Here is an 8,982-nt window from a genome sequence, read left to right as displayed (position 1 = left end):
AGTATGTAAATTAAATAATCAAGAGCGCAATAAGATCAATGATTTAATTACTACACAGGTTCATACAGGTCTTTCGATCTTTATACTTACCTATGCTGAAATATCCAAGATCTACCCTATGATTCCCTCTTTCGATAGCAAATCACAAGATTAATAATCATCTAATTAATGGCCAGTTAATTAGAAGCATTAAACTCAGAATAAATCAGATAAACAAAGAGAGATTTGCATTAAATTAGCATGGACAAACAAGCATAGTTCGGAATTAGGTTACATCATTTTCCTAGAAAGAAGAAAATTTAGCTCATGCTAGAATTGGAATTCAACATAAACGAATTCACCATAATTGTTCTGAGAAGATGGGAAGAAGAAAATAAACACTGAAAAATCCTCCTTGCAGCCTCAACTGGTCGTCAAAAGCTCAAGAGAACGATTCAACGCCTTTCTCCCGTCCGTGCTCGTGTATGAATCCAACGTACGTGCAATAAATTGGAATTCCGTCTCCAAAACAAATGATTTGAATCCCTCTAGCTATGTTTTTCTCTCCCAAAGAGTGTTCTCCAGTCAAAACTCGCGGCTCTAGAGTGAAGAATGGCCTTTTATATGGTCCCACGGCGGAAAACCTAAAATCTGTCAAAATACGATGTTCGCTCGAGTGGGGTGTCGAGCGCGCGTCGAGCGTTCGACTCTGCCTGATTTCGCTCGAGCGTCCTATCGAGCGCACATCGAGCGTTCGACTCTGCTTGATTTCGCTCGAGCGGCCAATGTCTCCGCTCGAGCGATCTTCGTTTTTCAGCAACCTGCTCGAGCTCCCTGTCGAGCGGCAGTCGAGCGTTTGAATCTGCCTGAATTCGCTCGAGCGGCCAAAAGCCTCCGCTCGAGCGAACTTGTGAAATCTGCAATATGAAATTTTGCAAGCCATCAATGGTAGCTCCACATGATGATGATGAGCCTAGGACAATTCATGAGGCTCTCTCATCTTTTACTAAAGATGAGTGGATGAAAGCTCTTAATGATGAAATTGAGTCTATAAAGGCAAACCAGGTTTGGGAGCTGGTTGATCTACCGACAGGGCGTAAGACTACTAGGAGCAAATGGGTTCTTAAAGTCAAACGCAAGTCGGATGGATCGATAGATAAGTACAAAGCTCGCTTAGTGGCGAAAGGATATACCCAGCAGGAGGGTATAGACTATCAGGAAACTTTTTTACCAGTGGTGAGGTTTGCTTCAATTCGTCTGATTCTAGCTATAGTAGCAAATATGGATTTGGAACTCTACCAAATGGATGTTAAAACAGCATTTCTCAATGGAGAACTAGATGAGGAGATCTATATGGATCAACCAATGGGTTTTGTGGTCAAAGGTCAAGAGCGCAAAGTGTGCAAGCTCAAACATCACTATATGGCCTAAAACAATCATCTAGGCAATGGTACCTCAGATTCCATCGAGCCGTTCTTTCAAATGGGTTTACGATGATCACAAAGGACCATTGTGTCTATGTTAAAAGGACCAAGAAGAGTTTCATTATGTTTTTATTATATGTTGACGACATACTACTAGCTGAAAATGATAAAGGGTTGATAGTTGCCATAAAAGAGTGGTTATCTTTCAATTTTGAGATGAAGGATATGGGTGAAGCAGAATACATTCTGGGAGTTAAGATCTACAGAGATCGCTTAAAGAGAGTTTTGTGTTTGTCCCAATAGACTTACATAAAGAAATTTCTCGAGCGTTTCCTGATGAATGAATGTAAACCCATTGACACCCCTGTTGCAAAAAGCAAGAACTTATCTAAAGAATTGTGTCCTAAGACTCAAATAGAAAAGGAAAAGATGGCCCGTGTCCCTTATGCTAATGCTGTGGGTAGTCTGATGTACGCAATGATGTGTACTCGGCCTGACATACGCTATGCAGTTGGCTTAGTGAGTAGATTCCAATCTAACCCCAGACTAGCTCACTAGAAAGTAGTCAAGAGGATTATGCGATATCTCAAGGGAACTGTAGATTATGTGCTATGCTATCAAGGTTCAGATTTGCAGCTAAAAGGTTACAGCGATAACGATTGGGGCAGTGACCTAGATGAGCGTAAATCAACCATTGGGTATGTCTTTCTGCTCAACAATGGCGCCATTACATGAAACAACAAGAAACAACCCTGTATAGCTTTATCCACTATGGAGGCAGAATAAATAGCTTGTTCTGTAGCGGTTCAAGAAGTTGTTTGGTTACGAAGATTCTTCAAGCATTTAGACATTGGCACAAATTCTTCAGATCCGATGACAATATTCTGCGATAGCATGGCTGCTCTCGCATATGCTAAGGACTCTAAGTACCATGGAAGGACCAAACATATAGATATCAGATATCACTACATTAGAGACATGGTAGCGCAAAAGGAAGTGGTTCTAAAACACCTCTCTATAAGTCGCATGGTTGCTGATCCCTTAATGAAGCCCATAGCAAGAGATGTCTTTGCGGTTCATGTTAGGAATCTAGGACTGCGTAGACTGTAAATGTTTTTGTGTTTCAAATGACATTGAGATGTAATCTTTCCTTTGGGATATTAATACAATATGATTCAGTTATTGTCTTTATCGTATTGTCTTTCTAATTCACACACAAGATATGTCAACACGCTTAGATTGGCTCACTCACACGAGCGATCGCCTCTAGCGCTTAAGAAGCGAGTAGAGATGAGAAATTGTGTTCTTAGATACTTGTCCAAATGGATAAGTTAGTTGATACAAAGATATGTCGTTTTAGTGGGAGCTAAGATCAGGTCCAATGAGAAGACTATGCATAGGTTATCCCACAACCTATGTAGCCTGTGGTTAGCCAGATGTGAGATCCTCTTTGACGCCTTGGAGGCGAGCAAATAGAGGAACTCGGGTTAGACACTTAAGGAGCAGCTAGACTAAGATCTGTACGGTGTTGATATAGACATGTGCTCTTTAAGAAAGAGAAATCTACCGTAGCATATGTTTCATACTACATGTGCTTATTCGACCAAATGAGTAAGTGAGTAAATGGTTCCCCTCTTTCTCACTGTGTGAGTCTCATGTTTTTTAAGTGTCCTTTACTTTTGACTATGTCACAAGATGAAGGTTATGATATCTGCTACTTTGGCATGTTGTCTATGGCCATGATCAATACGGTCAAAAGAGGCATTGCTAGGAAAGTGGTTTGACCAAAATTGAATGATATGAGTGCAAAGGGAAGATTCTTCGATATCGCATCTTTGATAGTGTTTGCTGACGTCAAACTATGACACTACATACTGGTAGCGACTAAGGTTGTGAACATATTGAAATGATTTAGAGATAGTCAAGCATTGTTTTGAGTTTTCTGAAACTCAAGAGGGTTCGAAAATGCTTGAAATTGATGCGATCAAATGAGTCTAAGACATAACCAGACACTTTAGGGATGTTACTATGCTAGTCTTCTCTGGGAGAGATTTAGTATATGTACTCCCACCTTTCTATAGATATGCTTGGTGGTCGCACGGCCTATTTACTTGTATGAATAAAATTAAGAACATTAGAGAGATGCTGACCTGGGGTCCTGCCCACTGTGTGTGAGTGGGAGATGTTAATTGGAGGGGCGCCCACATGGGGCAGACCCCTCCTTTGCTCTGCCTAACGCATGGCTTAAAGCCATGCGTTATTTACTTGTAACGCATGGCTTAAAGCCATGCGTTTCTGCCAAATAAATGGCAGATTAAGACTGGCCTTTAAGGCCAGTTGTGTATAGCCCCCCTCTTTTGATTCTTGAGAATAATCTAATTTAGAAAAAAGCTCTCTCTCTTTTGTTCTCTCTTAAAATAGTATTTAGGTTGTGGATTTGTTAAAACGTTACTCTAGTTTTACACTACGTAGTACGCTTTACCACTAAGTAAAAACTCTTGAGATTTGTCGATCTGGAGAAACTCGTGAAGCAACTTTATAAGCTGAGCTTGAGTTACTTTCCGCTGTGCTTTCTTACATAATTGCTGGTGTAAAGGCATACTACACGTACGCCAATTACAACCGGAGTAAATGTGATTCATTAGCAAAATGCTACGACGCTAAAACAATTCATTCACTATAGTAATTACAAATAACAATTTCTGAGTAAGAAAATGCTGGACGTGAAATTGTAATTAACCCATTCATAAAATTTAAAGATAAAGAATAAAATTAGTTAGGAAAATATTTAGGTGGTAAAATAGAAACAAAAGACATTATTTTAAAAGTTAAATAGATATATAATAGATACTTCAATATTCCTAGAGTTAATCAAACATAAAACTGCATCTTATTTTTCAGCCGGGAGATCACATGAGTAACGTGATGATCAAGGTTTTGGCCACTTAAAAATGGAAAAATTGATTATATGAACATGTGAAAATAGGACATTCCTAGCTAGAGGGTTCTTTTCCATTGAAAGAAAATATGAAAATAGGATTGTTATATCAAATTAAAGAGAGAACCATAATTATGTAATTCACTACAACAAAAAAGACTTTTTGGGGCGATTTCATTTTGGATTGAAATGAAAATCGTCCCAAAAAGTGAGATTTAGGGACAATTTCATATTTTGTTCCAAAAAAACAACATAAGGTCTATACTGTTCGAACGCGTTCGACGGTCTAATTAGGGACGAAATATTTTATCCCAAATAATTAAACCGTTCAAATAGTAATGATTCAACATTCGAATGGTTAAATTTAACTGTTCAAACTGAAATTTTGGCGTGTTAAATAAAATTTTTTAAAGTGAAATTGCTATACTGTTCAAACGTACCAATTTAACCATTCGAATGATGAATTAACACTGTTTGAACCTAATTTGTAGGGTTCTAACTGTGATCATAGGTTTTTTTTTTGGCATAATTATATTTATATTAACTAGTAATTACAAGAAATTTATCAATTATTAATAGGAATAATATAACTCAATAATTCGTTTAGAAAATATAAAATAATACTAATTCATAATTAAATACTAAATCTACATACAGAACACAAAATATTGTCCACTCTAATAACAAAAAAATAAATAAATAAAAGATAGAAAATACTAAGACCCCAAGTCTTTGCACACTTCCTCGACTACAGCTAAGCGGTCCTCTATTTGTATCAGTCGAGTACTAATGGTGAATTGGGTCGCAGACATGGTATCAAACTTTGTACGAAATACAGACACAGCATAATGGATTTCCATACGCACTGCATCGATCAACGCTAATGTCTGTCCGCTGATCGCTGCATGCATGATCTCGGCCAGTAATGCTCTGTACTGATGCCTCGGCCTGTGTGGATGTCTCAGTAGCCGATACTCCATGATCTCCCTATTGTGCATCTCTCTGAAGATCAACTAGGTCTAGAATATGTCCACGAAAATGCAATCTCGAGTGTCCCATGCTGTGTGAGAGGGTGGTCCTGTTTATCGGTCCTATTGGCTCCCGTTTATGCTCAGCAACATCAGTTACGGCATCGGCAAATAGCAGAAATCAGGTGATAAGGATTTCGAATGGCAGTATATCTATCGAAATGTATTGAGACTCTGATCGAATCCTATCGAATATATACCCCACCAGGTCAATAGGAATGCCACGAGCAACCCGTATCATAAATTTCATCCTATCAATGCCAACCTCTTTCTTGTGCTACCAAGGGTTAATGTTGTTGGCGATTATCAAATTCAGGATCTTGGAAAAAGGAGATAGATTTGCGTGTTCGATGCTCTTCGTCCCGTCATACGAGGGAGCATCTAGACCAACAACCAAATCCCTCACCTTATGATCAGTGAGGGCATCGACCTTATCAGTATAAACTGATGCCTCCTCTTCAGTTGTCTCCACCTCAGCTGAAGGATAAGACTCTCTTGGCACCACGTTTGGATATGCATCTAGTAGCCTAGGAATACCGAGATGATCAACAAGTCCATCCCGTGAAAATACAATTGAAACTCTCAAACAGAGATCCTGTATGCCCATCCGTCATCTGGGCTGGCACCACCGAGCTCTTTATAGAACTCAACAACAATGTCAATATATGATAGAAGCTCCTATGCTTCGTCCTGCTCATCTAGGATAGGTCCCTAATCACGATCGCTGAAGACTGGTGGTAGAGAATGACCCTCCCAGACAAGACTCTAGAAATCAAAAATATTCACCGATCGCTCTAGTGAAACAGTCCTCTCATTATGTGGATTGCTACTAGTCTCAGCTGGATTGCGTCGCTTACATCCTGCCCTAGAAGAAGATATTATAATCAACCTGAAATTTAAAATTTAAAATTATATATACAATATTAACGATAAAAACATAATAAATAACTATTCACTAAATTACATACAAATAGCAATTTAATAAAGTGAGACATTGTGAATAATATAATTTTTAATAAATAATATCACATTATTTAGTATTATTTAGATTAATATTAATAGAAATTTAATATTTAACAAAATGTGATAAATTTCTATATTAATTTAATTATAATATAGAAATTATTCTCGTTACGATTTAATAGAAGTACTACAATATGAAATAAAAATAATGATTAACTAATATTACTAAATTCAATTATACCATTCAAATGCCTAAAATAATGTTTGAACGATACCTATTTGGGTGTATCTTTTGAATGTATAAAACAACGATCAAACTGGATTGGATTGGCTCCTACAGTTCAAATGTCTTAAATAACATTCGAACGGTTAATTATTACCGTTCGAACATTGGTTAGGGTGTTCGAACGGTATGCGAATTAACCTTAGAAACAATGCTGAGTCAAGTCAGTGATAAAGTGTCGAAAACTACATGATTAGGCTGCTAAATTAAATAAATTGTTTAACCAAAAGTGAATTAAACACTTAATTATATAGTGATTTTTAGTATTTGACTCATTGACAAAATTCTGATGTTTGTGCACTTAAAGAGATTTATATTACAGCTGATAAGCCACATCAAATTTAATATCTCAAGTTTACCTTTCTTGATGCGAACACAAATATTTCACTTAATAAGTTAAGGGGTATTTTAAGAAATATTCATCTATGCACAAATAAATTAATGGTAGAGCAAGATGCAGGAACGGATCAGGTCACGCAGGGACAAGCTGGGACGCAAGTTGCTGGAGGACAGCAGAGGAAATCAACACGGGATGGCAGGGGCATTTCGGATTTTATACAGGATCTCTTGCTCATTTTTAATTTTTTATCTTTTTGTTTTCGGGGCTTCCAGACTCGTATTTTTGGCTTTACTTGATCCAAACGATTTTGAGGAGGGGATCTTCATGCGGCACTTTTTTCTTTTTGGTTTTTACTTGGGGCAGACGGCGTGGGAGGCTCACACTGACGCTGGAATGAGAATTATTGTTCAATTAACCGATCATAATTTCTTGGAATGAGAAAATGGTTGAGATAAGATGGAACTAGCGATAAATCCAACTTCAAATTAGAAACGAGTGAAAATTACATCTCAAGTGTTTGCTTTATTGCTTCTTACAAGTTTAATTCAACTTCTATACATTTTCCTTAAATCTTTTGGTTCTTGGTAATTTTAGAAACATATATTCACATTTATTTTCATCTCTCATAGTCGATACATCTTTTACAAAAAAAAAAAAATATCACAAATACTTTGATAACCCTTTGTTCCTGTGGAATACGATCCTGAACTTATCATTGATACAAATTAACACTTCTACACTTAGGAGAACACATTTGAGACCGAGTTACTCAGCCATTGAAATCCCTGGAATCCTAGATTTTTCAGTAAAATAATACATAGAAACCTAAATAAACCTACCTACAATGGATAAAAGTAAATCTACGATGAGTATTGATGGATAAATTGTTTTATCCTAATTCAAACAAATAATCCATCAAAAACCTAAATATAAATGGTAAAATGGTTAAAAAAAAGCATATTGGTACTTAAAGGAAGAGGCTTCGATTGGTACTATTCATAGCGGCGAGGACAACTTTAAATGGCAGAAATGAACAGTTAAAGCCTTGAAAGCAACATTGGAAATTTCCGTTTGGCGTTCATGAAGATGACTATCCGCGGCAAGTTATATATACAATACCGCTTGAACGGTTATTTTAATACGTTCGAATAGTTAACTGAAAAACATTTAAATACTATATATACTATATTATTAAATATATTATAATTTATCACAATAATTTATTGTGATATTAAATATTATATATTATAATATATGTTATTATATATAAATGTACTATATATAGTTATTATATTTAATATAGTATATATTATATTATATTATATATATATAATATACTATAAGTTATATGATGTAGTATAATATAGTATATAATATATTATATACTAGTATATATTATATAACATATGTGTGATATTAAAGATCACACTATATATAATAGTAAATATATGTTATATATAGTCTAGTATATTAACATATTATATTTTAGTTATAGTCTAGTTAGATGACACGAAATATTCTAGCACTATAGATGACACTATATATGATAATATATATATGTTAATATATATACTTTACTATAATATATGATGTAGTATGATATTACTATGTTACTAAACTATAGTATCATCTAATATGTCTATATATATTAATGTTGTTCTTTTATTTAAAGGTATAGTGTAAAAAAAATATTATTAAACATTTACCAAACTGTTCGAACTATTAATAATAAGAGTTCGAATAGTTAGTTCCAGATGTAGGAATGCATCCATTACTTTTCGAACGTACTATTTATCAGTTCAAACATGAAACTTGAGGAGGGAAATTTTTGCCGCTTCATTGTTTCACGTTCCAAATGGTAAAATTTCTACAAGCACAGGATAGAGCCTCACAATCTCTCTCTCCTCCCACCACTCTCAGTCTTGCTCCCGACAGAATCAGAGTAGAATCACCCAACCAACGCAATTCTCCCTCAATCCTGCCCTCAAATACTACTAGTTTTAATCACACTCTTATATTTTTGGATT

This window comes from Carya illinoinensis, chromosome 4 (genome assembly GCF_018687715.1).
Source record: "Carya illinoinensis cultivar Pawnee chromosome 4, C.illinoinensisPawnee_v1, whole genome shotgun sequence".
In the NCBI taxonomy this organism is placed as follows: Eukaryota; Viridiplantae; Streptophyta; class Magnoliopsida; order Fagales; family Juglandaceae; genus Carya; species Carya illinoinensis.
Note: the sequence above shows the minus strand (reverse complement) of the source record.